The sequence below is a fragment of the Odocoileus virginianus genome, chromosome 7, assembly GCF_023699985.2.
Source record: "Odocoileus virginianus isolate 20LAN1187 ecotype Illinois chromosome 7, Ovbor_1.2, whole genome shotgun sequence".
In the NCBI taxonomy this organism is placed as follows: Eukaryota; Metazoa; Chordata; class Mammalia; order Artiodactyla; family Cervidae; genus Odocoileus; species Odocoileus virginianus.
Genome location: NC_069680.1, coordinates 16244314 through 16262516, shown reverse-complemented (window position 1 = coordinate 16262516; position 18203 = coordinate 16244314). Strand labels below are relative to the sequence as shown.

The 18203-nt window shown below is 45.3% G+C and overlaps 1 long non-coding RNA gene across 1 annotated transcript; it reads left to right on the top strand.

Moving 5' to 3' along the window:
* Window positions 1-9749: 9749 nt before the first annotated feature.
* Window positions 9750-14168, top strand: LOC139035904 (uncharacterized). The gene is made up of 2 exons (XR_011488552.1): window positions 9750-9876; window positions 13251-14168. It is a non-coding gene; the product is annotated as an uncharacterized lncRNA (long non-coding RNA).
* The last annotated feature ends 4035 nt before the right edge of the window (window positions 14169-18203 follow it).

Here is an 18203-nt window from a genome sequence, read left to right as displayed (position 1 = left end):
TAGGGGTTCTTTGCAATTTCCAACAGAAACTAAGCTAAATGGGTTTGTATTAATGAATGTATTCATGCCACCTGTATTTATTGAGCACCTACTGTATTCCAAGTACTGTGCTGCTGCTGAGGATGACAGAGAAGTAAACTGAGAATTCTCCTGCAGGCTCCTAAAAGGCACCTGCAACCTCAGAGGAGGCATTTGCTGTCTTCCTGGAAGGGCCTGGGATGAATGGCATCGCAGGTGACATGGCAGTTGGGCCTTAAAGGAAGTCTAGGATTCCCCCATATAGCGAAGGCTGGGGAGAGGGCATCTCAGGCAAAGGGAACAGGAGAATCGGGACTGCACAAGTCCCTGGCCTGGAAGTGATTTTTTTTTTTTTTTTTTACTACTTTCCAGGGGTTGGAATTTGGTGGTTGTCTTTATGTGACGATTCCTGAGATTCTCCTGTCTCTTTTGGTCAGGTTTGTAAACATAGACAGGAGTGGAGCTACAAGCTCCAGTTCAAGGAGGGAGTGGGAACCATCTTTTCTAGAAAGTTCCTATGGTTATATTCTTCCTGAGCGCACTTGTGGGAGCTTCCAGCAAAGGCTTCACAGATCTTCCTCTGGAACAAACCCAAAGGGACAAGGTGGGAACCCCTTGGTGCATGTCCCACCCACACTCAGTTAGAGACGGCTGAGGGCCCAGCTCTCAACTTGGAAAAGTGGCCATAGTCCAGTCCCCCAGCAGCTGGATTTCCCAGTCTGTTCTTCCTCCATGAGCTCTTTTTCCACAATGGTCTTTCTAGCCCTCCCCCCTTTTCTCCTGCTTTAGGCAGATTCTGTGTCAAATAACAGCTGCCCTGGCAGTTGATCTGGGCCTCTGGGTATAAGGTAGGGTAGGAGGTCATGAGGACTCTGAGGTTAGCCCTGAGCTCAAATCTAGGTCATGTCCACACCATGGCTATGTGAGCTTGGACTTGAGGCCCAGCCTTTCTGGGCCTCCATTTCTTTATCTGAGAAATGAGATTCAGAGTCCTTTCCTCACAGGCTTATGCTGAGTAGTCGCAAAGGTAAATGTGAGCTGCAGTCCCAAGTGAGGACCTGGGCTCTGGACCCCGGAATGCCTGAGCATCTTGAAGGCAGTGACTGGGCATGTCAGGATGTCAGGAACACCTGGGCCAGGGCCATAGCTTAATCTGCCCAGGGACCCTCCTGGGGCAAGATGGGTGCCCTCCCTCCTGCAGCAGGGGGGAGCTCAGTGAGGAAAGCAAGCCCAGAAACTGTCGGGGAAGCCTGTAAGGTTGTCTCCCCCAGTGCTGACCCTTAGTCCAGGGAAGATGGGAGCTGAGAGGGGCTAAAATGATGCTAGAAGGAGGGTGATGGGGGAGCCGATGCTGGGGGCAGTCAAGGCCCCCACAACCCAGAGTTGCTCCTTCTCAAGGGGATCCCAAGAGAGGGCAGGGCTGGGTGGGAGCAGGGATTGTGTCAATCACAGTGTCAGGACTGTACCCATGACAAGAAAAGGGGACCTCAACCCAGAAACTAGAAAGCCAAGCGCACAGTGGGTGTCAGGACCTGCGGAGAAGGTAAGAGTTGTGAGGCAATGGAGAGAAAGGTCCTGTGTATCTTTCATCATCACCATCATCACCATAACAATATTACTACTACTAATATAAAGGAGTAACTTGAATTTACAGAGCTCCTACCATACTTCAGGTACTTTCCATACAGGAAATCCTCACAACAGTATTTCCACGTATTTGTCATTATTACTCACATTTGCAGATGAAGACTCTGAGGCTCAGAGAGTCTAAGGAACTTTTCAACTTGCTAAAAAAAAAAAAGGCAGCAAAAGCCAGGATTCCAATCCCGGTGTACCTGACTTCAAAGTTCAGCCTCTTTCCACTTCCCAACTGTTTCTCTGAAAGAATGACTCACTCTTGATCCAAAGGACAAAGATGCCATGCAAATATCCTTTAACAATTTGCTTACTCTGAGTTAAAATGCATGGAAGTCAAAGGCAGATTGGGAAAATCAGCTGATGTTTAAGGGATGAGCAGTGAAAAAACCAGAAGCCTGGGTGCCAAAAAAAAAAAAAAAAGAATGAGCTGTGGGAGGTACCCCACAGACCTGAAGACCAGCCAGTCCTGTGCCCTCTGTTCTCTTACCCTCTCCCATCCTAGCACCCAACTGACTGGGCCAGATTTTGCAATGACCCTTCTCCATCTTCAGACTTGCCTGGGGAGGGAACATTCTGCTCTCTGAAAGGCTGGGACTTCCAGCTCCTGCCCCACTGGAAGCCAGCGACTGAAAGCCAGGCAGAGCCTGTTTCAAGTCCAAAGACTGGCTGTGTGGCCTCCTTCGGCAAGTCTCCTAATCTCTCCGGGCCTCAATTGTCTTGTCTGTGAGATGGGCTAATACCTGACTTGTGCACGTGTAAAATGCCCTCAGTTATAAGATGCACCGTGATCTTATGTACCGCTGCAGAAAGGTTTCTAAAAGTGCTGCCAATTAAACTCTGAGTCAATACTGAGATGGCATGAACACTCAGAAACATCCAAATTGTGGTGATACAAAAATATGCAATGGATGTTTGTTTTAGAATTGATGACAGAGGGCCATGGTCCCCGCATCCAACTCTCAGCACAGTGCCTGGCGTGAAGCCATCATCCTGTGAATGGAAGCCAGATGGGGCTGCATTTTCTGTATTGTCTCCTGTTTATAGTGTCCCCGCCAGAAGGCCCTCCGCCCTCAGGGGTATCTTCCCAGGGCCCCGCCCTGGTGAGCGCCCCTGGACACCTCCCCCCTTCACTCCCTGCTTCTCCCTCCCCGCTTCCTCCCCTCTCAGGAGCAGCTTCTCCCCAGGCAAGAGTGTGCTCCAGTCCCTTCAGAAATGGAGAGGGGGAAAAAATATGATTTTAAAAGTTCTCGGGGAAGCTTTCTTTTCCTCTATTTTCGGTGAGCCTGTCAGACTCCTACCTGTTCTTTGAAAGTTAGAACATTAGCTGGGTCAGCAGGGGAGCGCATGCACTGCAGAGCTTCTGCACTTGGGCAAAACTTTTCTTCCTGCTGTGGCGAGACTGTGTCTTTGGTTCCATCCCAGCTCTCCTCCACCGGCTCTCTGGATAGTGGGGCTGATTCACGTCTTGAAAGGCATTCACAGTCTGCCTGAAGGGGCGGAAGTCGAGTTGGGCAGTTCTCCAGCTCCTTGCAGCCCACAGAGCTGCAAGTAAGGACCCACCAAGCCTATACCCTGTCCTCGGGGCTTACACTGGAGCCGGCGGTCCGTCCACTGGCCCATCACACGCCTGACTCCTCCTAACTTTGATCTATGGACTCGGGACCCCTTGCTTCCCCTTGGCCAGAACTCAGGCAGGAGGGAGGGGCAGTGATCCGCAGGGATGCTCCTGCAAAGGAGGGACGCCCACTCCCCTCACATAGGTGGGTGGACACACTCAGTCTTGTCACCTGAGCTTTGCCAATAGCGTTCATCTAGGCCTTGCCCACAGGTGCATGTCCCCTGTGGGTACCACACACACCTCAGAGTTGGGAGATGCCCATCTGCCTCTCGAGAGCCTTTGGTTTCTTTCTCCCGAGACCACTGTGGGCGAGGGGTTACTACATGTTGAGCTATGCTCCCCGTGTGTGGATGGACTGAGACCTTTTCCTACTGCCCTGGAAACACTGTTCAAGAAACATGGAATGTTCTAGAGCCACAATTAACAGCTCCTAAACCATGAAGATCCCAGACAGGGGAGTTGTAGGTGTCTCATTTTTTTTTAAAAAACGAGCCGTATTTTTGCTTTTTGTTTGCCCACTGATGTTCCTTCTTTAGGAGACAAGGAGGAAGAAGTGGGTTTATATAAAAGAAGGCTGATGCCAAGACCCCGAGCAGTTGAGGAATCCAGGAGGGCTCTCAACACTCAACTAGAGCAGCCAGCCTATGGTCCTGGAAGCAGGCCTGGCTGTGAAAGTGAAAGTCGCTCAGTCCTGTCCTGCTCTTTGCGACCTCATGGACTATACAGTCCATGGAATTCTCTAGGCCAGAAAACAAGAGTGGGTAGCCTTTCCCTTCTCCAGGGGATCTTCCCAACCCAGGGATTGTACCCAGGTCTCCCACATTGCAGGCAGATTCCTTACCAGCTGAGCCACAAGAGAAGTCCTGCTGAGGGGGCTAGAAAGGCAAGAACTGGCTGACTTCAAATTCTGAAGCCTGAGAGGGAGCCAGTGGAGAAATTATGGCTTAAAATTAGAAGAGACTGAGATACAGAGAATGAACTTTTCCTTACCTGTCACGTGGGTCTTAGGGTACAGGTCAAATTGGCTTCTTGTCATTCTGAAATCCCTAAACCTCTGAAAACAGAAAGCCTCAACTTTTCCCCCTAAATTTTTGGCACAAAAACTCAGTGAGTGGTGAAGTCTGACCCGCATTAATAACAAGTCATGTATAACTTGTTTGTCCCACCAAAGGTGAAAATAGCCATGTGTTTGATCAAAGTGTGGTACTGCTGATCCTATGGGGCATAATGGACTGTATACCCGTATTATTCTTTTTCTAAAATCTGAGAGGAAAAGGCTTAATTTTGAAACACAGCAGACCCCGAGAATTTTTGGCTAAGGGCCTGAGGACCTGCAATACCTTCTGCAAAAGATTATTCTAGAAATCAAATAAGATAACACAGGTAAAGCACTTAACATAGAATTTGGCATCTAGTAGGAAATTCACTGCCCCTGGCCCCAAATGGTATCCCTAGCATGTTTGGACCTTGGACAGAAAGAAAGCTGAACATCCTTTTGAAAAGGTACCTTTTCCCTGAGGGAGCAATAGGGACTTCCTTTAACACCAGGATCCCCCTCGATCCCCCAAATCATATTCCTCCCAGTGAACCAAGGTAACCACCCCACTAAGTCAGTGTCCAGAAAGGACATTGTATTGTACATGGCTTTCTCCCCCAGCTGCTTTAAGTTGCAATACTCCCTGTTGGTTATGAAGTTGAAAAATACATTCACATCTGTCCTTGATCTGGTAAGTCAAGAACGTGAAAACTCAGAAACACAAAGACATTCTTCCACGCTCCTTCGAAAGGGGCAGTTTCCATCAACTGTGCCGGCGAGTAAGAACTGCTTTACATATGTTTTTGATGCTGAAACTATAACAGTTGACTTTCTTCTCCTGCCCCAAAGTGTTAACCAAATAAATAAGAATTAGATGGTGTTTGCGTAAACTTCGTTACATGACCTAAGATTCTTGTTTCTCTTCTGACTTCGGCATAAGGCTTAGCTACTTAATCCTTGCACTTTAAAGCACATGTCCTACTTATTTATTTTATCAAATCCATTTATGTGGCGAATAACCTATTCCTCTGCAAATATACAAGCAAGGAGGTTGTTTTGTAGTCTTACCAGAGTGGAATGAACACTGGAGCTTTGTGGCTGTCTAGGGGTGGGGCCACTTCACTTATTATCTGATCAGTATAGGTTCTTTTCTGTCTTCATAGCCTTGGCCCCCTGACTTCTAGCCACTGGCCACCAGGGGGAATGGGCATAGAGTGACCAATGGACTTCACTTGTCTGAGACTGAAAGATTTTCTAGGCATGGAACTTTCAGCTGTAAAACTGAAAAATTCTGGATAAACAGGGACCAAGTGGTTTCCTGGGCATGGACGAGAGGATGGGTGTGTCAAAGAAAGCTACCTCTTCCACTGGGTTGGAATGCCTGTGCCGTCTTTATTTCTGAAGAGGTGCATGAACACCTGGTCACACAAGCAGGGGATGGAAGGCAATGGAAGCTTCAGGGTGCAAGGACTTTGGCAGAAAGCCACTGTGAGTTGTGCAGGAGCAGCCCAGCCTCACCCCAACAGGTACCAGCCGTGAGGGGCCACGGGATAGGACACATCTCTGGAGAGCTTGGCAAAGACCTGGGGTGTCACAAGGAGGAGAAACCCACAGGACATCTCTCTCCCACAATGCCAGAAGGAAACAAAAGTTCTCCCACCACAAACAAAAAAAAAAAAAAAACAAATGACAACTGTGAATGATGACGCTGCCTCCCAGAAGAAGGCTGAAGAATGGGGTAAGGAAAGTCCAGAACAAACTTGAGATCACATTCTGAAAAGGCAAAAGTTCATCCCCAGAAGTTCATCTCAGACTGTTTTAAATCGCAGACATTAAGAATGTCTAGTATAAGGTTTTTATTTCTCATTGGTGAGAAAGATCTCTGTGCTAGATCAAGTTGACATTATTTAGAGGGGAAAGGTTACATTCTTGTCTTAGAGAATAAGTGTGGAAGCCCCTCCCCCACTGGCTTGATCATTATGACAACTTCTCTTACTTTTAAGATAAGGTCCAGATCTCTACCACAGATGCTGGATGACATCGTCCCTGCTTTGTCCCTTTCCAATCACATCTGGTACCATCGCCTCCCCTCCCTCTGCAGGCCCAGCACACTAGCCTGCTTCCTTCCCATCCCCCACTCCCCAATTTCGTCCTGTTTCAGGGCCTTTGCACCCCTCCTGATCCTTCTTCCTGAATACCTCCCTTACTTCTTTTCCTAGATCACTCTAGTTTTCCCTCTTCATCCCACATTAAATGTCTTTTCCTTGGGGATGCAATTCATGACCTCTGAAATTAAGCATTTCTGCACCCCCAGTACCTGGCACAATGTGGAGCACAAGGTTGGTACTTAAAAACTATTTATCAGACTGACATAAGTTAAGAACTCCCAATAGTTCATTCCTCCTTACAAGGAAAAACTTCATCAGAATCAAATTTTTTTTTTAATTCTGGAAATTAATCAAAAGCACGAAACAAGAGAACTGTGGTTGGTTGTTTTGATCTGTCAGGTGGCTTCCTGGAGTAGTTTAAAGGGCTTGCCATTATCTTGCCTAACTTAGAACTCTCCCAGTGCTGAGATGGTTATCCAAAGGGCATTTGTCAAAGATACGTAAGGACATGTACTAGTTCCTGTGAGCTGGACAGTGTATAACAGCTGGGGCAAACAATAGACTTTCCAAAAATTTGAGAAGAAAAGCTGGAGGATAAGATACTTTGAGAAATAAGGACTTTGAAAAGCTCTGGCATTTTCTTGAGAGTATTGAAGGCCACAGGCATACCAAGTGGTGGATCCATGCTCAGGAAAGAACTGAGACGTCTCTAAGGTCTTATACTTGGCTGACCTTAAATTGTTGCACAGACAGGAAGAAAAGGTTAAGGCAGAGCTGTCAGCTGCTTACCTGAGTGTTGAAGGGATGACCCGATAGGTATCAGAACTCATCTACAAAGACTGAGAGTTTGTTGTTTTTTTTTGTTCTAGACATCTAAGGACATCTCTTTCTACTCTCTGGCTGATTACTAAGCCAGTGAAATAGAGACGTCAGTGATCACAATTGACAAAGAATACAGATTTTACAAAATTAATTCAGAAAAGTCATTAAACAACTACAACACATATAAATCTATAAATTGTGGGAGGGAAGATAATCTAATTTCCAGAATTGCCACATTAAAATGTTCAGTGTCTGGATTTCAACAAAAAAATTATGAGGCATGCAAAGAAACAAAATGTATGGTTCATGCTCAGAAAGAAAAACAATCAATAGAAACTGTCCCTGAGAACACCTAGATGCTTGGTTTACTAGACAAAGACCCCATATCAAATATTTTAAATATGTTCAGAAAATCATGAGAATGATGTATCACCAAATAGAGAATATCAATTAAGAGACAGAAATTATAAAAGGGAATCAAATGGAAATTCTCAAGTTGAAAATTACAATATTAGAAATTATAATTCACTTGTTTTTTTTAGTCATTAAGATGTGTCCAACTCTTTGCGACCTCTTGGACTGTAGCCAGGCAGGCTCCTCTCTCCTTGGGATTTCCCAGGCAAGAATACTGGAGTGGGTTACCGTTTCTTTCTCCAGGGGATCTTCCTGACCCAGGGATCAAACCCACACCTCCTGCATTGGCAGGCAGATGCTTTACTGCTGAGCCAACCAAGAAAGTGAGCCATATATTATCATTGTATTATATTTATATCAGAAGGATTGTGGAAGATGTGTGTGTGTGTGTCTTTATCTTGTGGGCTTAAAAAAAAATTCACTAGGTGGGCTCACTAGCACAGTTAAGCAGACAGAAGAAAGAATGAGAAAATTTGAAAATGGATTAACTATCCAATATGAGGTGGAGAAAGAAAAAATAAGGAGGGAAAATTAACAACCTAAGAGGCCAATAGGACACCATCAAGAATACCAACATATATATAATGGGAGTTTCAGGAGTGAAGAGAGAGAAAAGGAGGGAGGTGGAATATTTGAAGAAATAATGACTCAAAATTTTTAAATGTTGATGAAAATTTTAATCTACTCACCCAAGAAGCTCAACAAACTCCAAGAATGATAAATACAAAAAAGATTCACACAGAGATAAAGTGAAATCAAACTCTATAATTTAAGATGAAAAAGCTTTCTTGAAAGTGGTAAGAGAGATGTGACTTGCCCTGTAGAAGTGATCCTCAATAAGATTAATAGCTAATTTCTCTTCAGAAACCATGGAGGCCAGAAAGCAGTGGGATGACATATTCAAAACGTTGAAATGAAAAAAACACCAACCAAGAGTTCTATATCTTACAAAACTATTCTTCAAATTTAAAGGAGAAATTAAGACATTCTCAAATGAACAAAAATGAGGGGAATTAGTAGCTGGTTGATCTTCCTTATAAGAAATGCTAACGGGAGTCTTTCAGGCTTAAATGTCTTTCAGAAATAACTCAAATTCACCTAAAGAAATAAAGGACATTGTTAAAGGTAACTACATAGATAAATATAAAACAAAGCATTAGTCTCTTTTTGGCTTGTTTCCTTTTTCCTCTATGCTTTAAAAGACATCTTCCTAAAACAGTAATTATAAATCTATGTTGACGGGCACAGAAAGCATAAAGATGTAGTTTGTGACAATAACCACATGAAGAGGGGACAGGCTTATAGGAGCAATTTTTGAACACTATTGAAACTAAGTTGGTATTAATCTGAACTAGATTGTTATAAATTAAGATGTGAATTGTAATATCCAGAGCAATCACTAAGAAAATAAAAATACATGGCAAAAGCAACAAGGGAATTAAAGTAGTACCCTATAACATATCTATTTAACACAAAGAAAGTAGTAGTGGTGAAATTGAATCCAAAAAAAAAAAGAAAAAAAAAGATATGACATGCAGAATAGCAAAATGAAATGACTAAGCCCTTCCTTATAAGTAATTACGTTAAAAGAAAATGAATTAAGCTCTACTCAAATGACAGGAATAAGTAGAATGGATTAAAAAGAACATGATCCAACTATGCTCCATCTACAAGACTCACTTTAGGTGCTGCCGTGGTTTAAATTTCAAGGGAAAGACAGTGACTGAGGCTGCCTATTCAAGTCTATTTCTGTCAAACAATATCCCTTCTTCTCTGACAACTTGGGAGAGTGGAATCCAGGGAAATTATTGATATTCTGCCAAAAACCTAGAAACCACTTTCTGCTAGGCTAGATCAAAAATGAAAATAACACATAAACGGAAACTTTGAAGGTTATTCTCAGCCAGTTGATAGTGGGCAATGACTATATCACCTGCATCTTCTACTTCTAATACTTAATCACATCCTTCAGTAATATCCATGGGCTGTATGTGTGGCCTTTTGTAGCCAAGAGGGGACTGATAAGTCTTATACATCTCCAAAGGGCATCTCCCTTACAGTGTGGCTTGAGAGGAGATTTGGGCCTCCTGGTCTATGTGAGGGTTTGAACTGAAATTTGATTAAACATTTTTTTTTTTTTTTTAGCACTAATCTTGACGACGTTTTGAGGCTGCCGTGTGAATGAATCCAAGTCCCCTGTCTCATGGAGCTTCTTGGTTAAGGTGGGAGGTGGAGGGAAGGGAGTGAGGCTGGGGGAGGGGAACTGGTTGCTACTTTATACAAGGTATTCAGGGACCCAGCAGGTACCTCTGAGCACAGGCCTGACACAAGTGAGTGGGAGCCATGGAGATATCTGAGGGGAGATGGTTCCAGGCAGAGGGAAGAGTGAGTGGGCAGGTCTTGGGGTAGGAGCTAGTCCTGTTTGAGGAATGGCAGGAAAGCCCTGTGTACGGATCAGAGTGAGCAAGAGGTAGAGTGGTAGAAGATGAGATCAATGAAGACCAGACCACACAGAGTTTTATGGGCAAGTCTAAGATGATTGAACTTGAACTTGTATCATGGTGTAGGCTGGGGCTCTTTCTTGAGGGCTAAAAGATAATTGGGGTCTAGAAAGAGGACCAGACTCAATGAACCTGGCTGCCACAAAATCATTTGCCACCTGGACATGAAATCCCTTGGGTGCATGGAGGGTCTATCCTAGACTAAGGCCGGGTAAGTCCTGGTCTATGTGCCAGATGCTCCAAAGGGAAAGAGCAGGGCAGCAGCTGGGCTACCCCAGGTTCACCTGATTCCCTGGTCATTCCAAAATCATGAGGAAGCAAGCCAATCTTGAGAGCGGACACTAGAGCGAGCTGTCCATCGAAAACAAGCCATTCTCCCCACCCGGTGTGTCTTCCTCCTGCTCCCATCTCCCTCCTTCCAGAAGGTTCCTTCTGGGCTTGTGCTGTCTCTGTGTGCCCATGCGTGGCACATCATTATACAGCCTTCCTGACTCTGTTGAACGTTCCTGGCACAGCAGTATGAGAGAGAAGAGCCACAGACTGAAGACCCATTCAAAGTCTTGGGGCACGGCTGCCGAGTCACTTAAAAACAAAACAAAGCAGGCTTTTAACGAGCCTTTGTATCAGGATGTAGGTGGGGGCTCTTTCTTGAGGGCTAGAAGGTATCTGGGGTCTAGAAAGAGGACCTCATTCAACTTCCGCACTTGAAAATTCCCTTTGTTTTGAATTGATCACCCTGAAATCCTAGTGCTCCCAGCATCCATCCAGGACTGCCCTCTACTGATTCCACCCTGGTCCACACAGGGTTAATTCACATTTGCCTGTGCTCCCCTAACTGGTGAAAAACTGGAAGCATTTCTATTTTATTTCTGTTCCTCAATTTAATGGTTTTCCTAAGTCACTCATTTTTCAAGAAGTAATTCCTTTGTCCTTTAGGAAGGATAAAGTCGCTTTTTATCTCATTGTGTTTATCCCAAACCCTTATCACCAAGGGCTTTGTAAGTTACGCTGGCTATTCCTTAGCTTCTGGGTATAATTAGTGCCCATTGTAATCATACAACTGACCAATCATGGGCGCCCTCAAGGGGGCCAAGGCTGGAAGGGAGACTATTCATAAAATCATTCTTAATATAGTCTTATCTTGCCAGGGAAAAAAAGCCATCTGTGTGGCATCCCACAACCCAGCGCCATGCAGGTTCTCCAGCTCTCCTTGTGGTGACAACTCTCGCCAAAGTGTGCAGCCAATGGGCTTCAAAAGAGTCACACACAGGAAGTGACTAGAATGCTTATGGACTTGTCAAAGGACAGTCGCCAGGGTGCTGTTAGTGGACAAATGCACCTCACAACTCAGAAAACAGGAAAGAATACAAACAGAAAAGAGGCAGGCTCCTCTGCATCACTCACCCATGCCAGCCTTGCATAAAGCTGGTTTCTCCCCCTCCTAAAGACTTTCCTTGAAACTGCTGCTAGAAAGCATTGCCAGGAAAGTTAATGAGTCCCACTCCATCCTTCTCTCCTACTCCCTCCCAAAGAAGCGAAACAGGTTTATTTACATAGGTCAGCATCTGAAGGTAATTAAAAATGTAATCTTATATTTGCAGCAAGCTCTCTCATCTCTAGTAAATTCCCATCACCAAATCACACTAGGTGGTGTGGTGGTAAAGAATTCGCCTCCCCATGTAGGAGACACAAGAGATGTGGGTTTGATCCCTGGGTGGGGAAGACCCCTTGGAGTAGGAAATGGCAATCCACTCCAGTATTCTTGCCTGGAAAATCCATAGACAGAGGAGCCTGACAGGCTACAGTCCATGGGATGTAGCGAAAGACTGGGCGAAAGAGCATACATGCAAATCATACTACTGCCCAACATCTGGAGTGCACGTAAAGCTTCTTTTTTCCATCCTCTCACTCAGGTGATGGATTTAGATCCTCATTGCAACCTGCCCCCGCTGGGTGGGTAGAAAAAGAGCCAATATCCCCCTTTTACAGATAAGAAAACTGAAGTAGAGAGGGATTCCATAACTCATCTACATTCAGTGAAGCCAGGTGTCCCTGTTTCAAGTGAAGAGTTATTTGACCCGTATCATGTAGATGATAAGGAATGGTTTGTTCTGGTGCATTGATTGCTTTGCTCAACTCAGTTTCCACATGTGTGCTAACTTTGGCTCCAAAACATTCAAAAAAAGAAAGGAAAATGCTACTGAAGAGGATTTTATGTAGAATTTTATGGTGAATTTTGGAGCTAGAAGTTGACTTAAAGCACATGGAGACCACTTCTCGCATCATGGACAGAAACCTGTGCTCCAGAGGGGGCTGCGTCAGCCAAGTGACAAATAAGGAAGGGGCAGTCCCAGCCTGGGAGAGGGGGCTCCCAACTCGTAGAAGATGGATCCAGCATCTTCTGATGGAGTCAGAAATTACTTCCAAATCTTTCTCCTATACAACCTTTCTACTCATTGTCAGGGGTTAGTGTTATGAAAACAGGTAGCTCAGTGAGTTTTCAAACTATTTGGGTTCTAAATGGAGTTTAGTATCTTAAAACCAAATGAACACTAGAAAGCGGCACGGCATAATGTAGTGGGCTGAGCACTTTACTGGGGGGAGACACATCTTTTCTGATTCAAGTTCTGTTAATAATTCACTTAGGGAAGGGGTTGGAGGCCTGGGGTCTTGTTCTGCATCTGCCACTAACTGGCTGTCTGATTCCAATTTCTCTCTGTTTTCTCATCTGTGTAAGAGGGAAGGGAGGCGTTGGATGAGTTGGTTGGGAAGGGCACTTCTGCCTTGAGAAAAATGTTGGTTTTAGGGCACATACGTAGTACTGTCTCTCTCCATCCTGCCAGGGGAAGATCATCTTGGAATTAGTGAATAAATTAGAAGGACATGTCCGGGTTCAATTGGACCTCCACAGGAACTTGCATTTCACTTACATTGTACTTGTGTTTCAGGGGGTATCAAACCGGGGTGGGTGTGTATGAGAAGGCTTCAGTTCCACAGCTGTTTTTGTTCAAATGTAATGGTACTTGTTCTAATAGGATTTGATCTATACACGTGAACACTGAGCTTTCCTTAATAAACATCTTCCGTTCTCACAGTCCAGGGGCTCTTTCTTCCGGCAAATCCAGGACCGATTTATTGTGGAGGTGACTGCCAGGTGACAGAGCTGGGAGACCTTCAGAGGAGAGGGTCGGTTGGTGACTCCAAACCTCATCAGGGATCCCGGCTCGCCACGGCCTCTGCATACAGTGACAACAGAAAAGAAGGACATGCACAGAAAGGAGTGGTCAGCGTTTTGCTGACTGCCCTTCCTTCTTCAAGCCCATTAGAGAAGTCCGATCGCAGGTCCATAGAGAGGGCACCTCCACTGCTAATGCCCCGCCACTCAGGGAGCAGGACAGGGAGGCAGAGGGGAGGCCTCCCCCTCTTCTTCCACCATCGGAGCCCAAAGCCAGCCTCCATCATGCCTTCTTTTCCAGTCTGCATCTGCACATCAACCCCCATCCCCAGTCCTCGACACACAATACTGAATAAATATGCCTGGCCTGGGTCCATGTGGGAATTCTGGAGAGTTACGATTGTTATTTCCAGGAATGCACAGACACCAGCAAAAATTCATTTCCCAGACGCATGGCTATTTTGAGAACCAAATCTCCTGCTCTGTAGCAATCAAATTGGGGGCTTTTCAAGTCTTGCTTTACAATAGAAACCTGTTCTGCCTTCAGCTGCCTTTTACCTACAAGAATTCAATAAGAGAGAGAGAAGCCATTAGAGTTTTCCTTCCCCATCTCCGCTTTGGCGCGACATACATTCCTGGCCAACTTTTTCGACTCTACATCTTAGTAAATTCTTCCTGACAATAGTTAGTGACAAGCATGTCAGAAGCAACAAACTCCGTCATCTATACGGCTTATCAATAATTTAGTCTCTTCCCCCTCGTGAGAGCCTGTGTGTTTTGCAATAATGAAATATATGATTTTAAAAATAAATAATAGGCTGTTGTCAGCCCGATTGTAGCTGCAAGTTATGAATGTGATTGATTGATTGAACATTTGACTTCATCCGCTCGAGCAGGATCAAAGAGAGACTCTTCCACCCGCCTAAGGCCACTAGCAATTTATTTAGAGACTGTGTTCGTATCCCAGCAGGTAGCAATATTGGACTGAGGTACACAGAAAATCAGCTCTTTGAAATTTTTTCCAAGTCCGAGGGAAGCAACAAATGAGATTTTTTTTTCCTTAGTTCATTAAATCATTAACCACTTAATCACTAAAACAAGACATGATAAGCATTCCCCTTAGCTGGGTTACCCAGGAAAAAAAGAAGTGAGGCTTTGCCGAGATCTAGTGTTGGAAGGTGGGCCCTTTTTACACAACGTGACAGTCTCTAATTTTTTATTTATATGGCGCTGTATTTTTTTTTTCTTCATCTTAACTAATCAGCATGGCAACAGCCACAGTGACATCCAAAAGTGACAGGTGTCTGAATTGCAATGAGGTGTCTACGCAACTGCCAGCACAGGGATGGAAAAGACAAAGGTGTGGAGGAGATGTTTGTAAAACAAATACTGCAACTGCCAGCAGCTGGATGGAAAGGGGGGAAAAGAAAAGAAAATGGGGCATAGGAAATTGCTGGAGGTGTGGAGTATAGCCCCCCACTTCAGCCAGGGAAGCGGTCCTCCTGAGTTTGGGTGCTGAGCCGGCAGGGAAAGGCTGCCCCTTCTTTCTCAAGGGGTCAAGTGGGACTCTTGGTCCCTCACACAACAACTTCTCTGATCTTTTAAAACCCTGCAACCCAGAGCTCTCCCCACAAGCTGGGGAGCTGTATAGCATTCCGATGAGCAGGGCTGGTGAGGAGCCTGCGTCTGGTCCTAACCAGGGTGCAGGGAAGAAAGGAGACAGGATGTGAAGGCCCGAGGACATCCACCCACAGAGGGACAGGCCCATCTTAACAAGAACGGGTTGCGGTCTTCGTTGTTCTAGCAGGGGAATGGAAGAAAGGGAACAGGCTTTCCTTTCCAGCTCCCCTAGTCCTCTGCTGTCTGACCTCAGGCAAGGCAATTTAATAATCATCCAAGCGCTTTTGACTTCATAGGGCCTTTCATCCACGGATCTCAAAGCACTTCACAAATACCAATTCATTAACCTTCACAACCCACCCTGGGGGACAGAGGGTGGGCACATTTCCCTTGTGGTGGGAACACTCAGCTGGAGGCATGGAGAAAAGCAGTTTTTCCTTCAAGGTCACTTGAAAGTTGACCAGGAAACTCCGGAGTGAGATCCAGAGCAGCTGGCATCAGCAGCCAATGCTGCTGATGCTGGAGCCTCAGTTTACCCTTCTTTGTGCCATTGGGCTGGACCCACACCTCTGATGCTCCTCACAGAGAATAGAGGAGCAGCAGCTTCAGGGAGGACAGGGCAAACCACACGGCTTGCTGCTGACGGTGCACTAGCTGCTTTCACGTGCTACATCTCATTCATTCCCTAGAGAATTCTGTGAAGTTCTACAAGCCCTATTTCACAGGTGAGAAAATTGTGTCTCAGAGATGCAAAGAATTCACGCAAGAATTCACCTAACTCATAAGTAGTAGAGTGACCATCTGTTTGTAGTAGTAATAATAGTAATAATGATACATAGATATTCGGTTGAGAGGAATCTTGAGAGCCCCTTGAACTGCAAGGAGATCAAACCAGTCATTCCTAAAGGAAATCAACCCTGAATATTCACTGAAAGGACTAATGCTGAAGTTGAACCTCTGATCCTTTGGCCACCTGATGCAAAGAGCTGACTCATTGAAAAGACCCTGAAACTGGGAAGATTGAGGGCAGGAGGAGAAGGGGACGACAGGATGAAATGGTTGGATGGTGTCACCAACTCAATGGACATGAGTTTGAGCAAACTCCAGGAGATAGTGAGGGACAGGGAAGCCATGAGGTTGCAAAGAGTCGGACACAACTTAGTGACTGAAAAACATAGATATTCACAGTCACTTTCCCGAGACCACCTCTAAGAATTGTTTTTGTTCATGAGCCTTCCTGGGTCTATGATCCACTCATCAATTGAGTCTCTGAGCTGTAACAGGAGATGTTCAGGCCAATAATAGCAAAAGCCTGGCTCAGTTTAGAGAGCTAGAGAGTGGGGAGACAAAGAGTAGCTCTGAAGAGGGAGAGGGAGATGGGGAAGGTGAGAGAGACAGCTTGGTATGGGTTTAGAGAGAGATTTTAGGGGAATGAGCTTGGCGTATAGGATGCTTGGCATCGAGGATGGGAAGCAGCTGCTGTACATGTGTGAACTAATTATGGAGAGATGCAGAAAAAGAATTTTAAGAAGTTTTGCTTTGCAAATATGATGTGGTTTATTAAGGGACTATAATGTAGATTTGAACTACTTCTGAGTTGCTTTTGGGTGCCAGACTGATGCTCCCTAAGTGCAATGTTAGCAGAAGCCAGCTGATGCTCAGTTTGGTGCTGTGAATTACACATTTGTCAGTTGCACATCTCTGCTCTCTTCATGCCTCATCGCCTGGCATCCCTCCCACTTCTGCTGAGCTTTTGTGCTCCCATGGTGTTAAAAATGGGTGTTGACCACATGCTATTCACCTCCTCTTGTAACTGTTTTGTGATAAACACTGCTTCCTGTGAGGAACCGGGGTGAGGTGTGACAGAACACAAGGCATAATTGATTCTAACATTTAAGTAATCTAACACACATGCCAGGAGGCAATCAATATGTGCAAGATGTATTAGTCAGGGTAGGTTAACAGTCATAACAAACAGCTCCATTGGGTTGACATAATGAAAGATGATTTCCCACTCACGTGATGTCCCCTGTTGTTGTTCCTGATCAGCTGTTCTCATGGGCGGTCACCTCCAAGCAAGACTCTGGGGCTAAGCTTCTATAGTTCTGATATTCCTCCATCCTCTGGGGCTGTGGAGCCATGTACATCTAGTGGTAAGAATGGCAGAAAGATGGAGGGTGAAGAAGGCACAAGGGCCAGAGTCAGACCTGAAAGTGTTATATATGTCATTCTGCCAATCATATGGTCCTGCCTAAATGTCAGGGAGGTCGAGATATGTTGTCTAGCTGTGAGTCCAGAAGGAAAAGGAAATCTGGTTTAATAAGCACAGAAGTGTCTCCAGGCTTTCCAGATGGCACTAGTGGTGAAGAACCCATTTGCCAATGCAAGAGACATAAGACATGTGGGTTTGATCCCTGGGTCAGGAAGATTCCCTGGAGGAGAGCATGGCAATCCACTCTAGTATTCATGCCTGAAGAATCCCATGGACAGAGGAGCCTGGCAGGTTGTAGTCCATAGGGTTGAAAGAGACATGACCGAAGCAAGTTAGCACGCATGCATGCATGCACACATGCAGGAGAGTCTCTGCCACACAGGGTCCTCCACCTCAACACCAGGTATTCCCTCATCAGTCAGACTTGGAGCTCTGCTAGAGATGCTCTTGCAGGCAATCAGGCATCAAGTTTGCAGGTACCATGTGATTCTCTTTTCCCCTACATGGATTTATGAGTAAGCTAGAATTCTCCAGAGGGCAGCAAAGCTTGTTTGGGGAATTTTGAAAATGGACGAGGACAATCAGAAGGCGTCTGATATTTTCTGGTTGAAGGGAAGACATGTCCGATTTAATAAATGCCTTTAAACTGACATTGACCAAGACATCCTTCTCTTTATTCTGTAAAAAACAAAAACAGAAAAACAAAGAACTCCACTGAACATCATGTGCAAAAGCTTGGCAGAAAGGAGTGGATCACCTGGACACCAAAGGTGAGTGCCAGCAAGTGCTACCACTCCTCAGTTTTCTATCTCCAGTGTCCATCCAGCTAAGGTTGACTGTGCTTTCTTGGGGTATCAGTCAATCTTAGGCATGATTTGTCCTTCATTTTCAGAGAACAGCCTCCGTTCTCCTTCCATGTACAGTCATGGCCTCAGCAGTAAACCTGGTAGGAAGTTTCATTCCTCTGATTCCCTGGAGAAGCTACGCTTTCTGGGTCACTATGACAATCCTTAAACATGCAGTTTTATTTTGGAACACAAC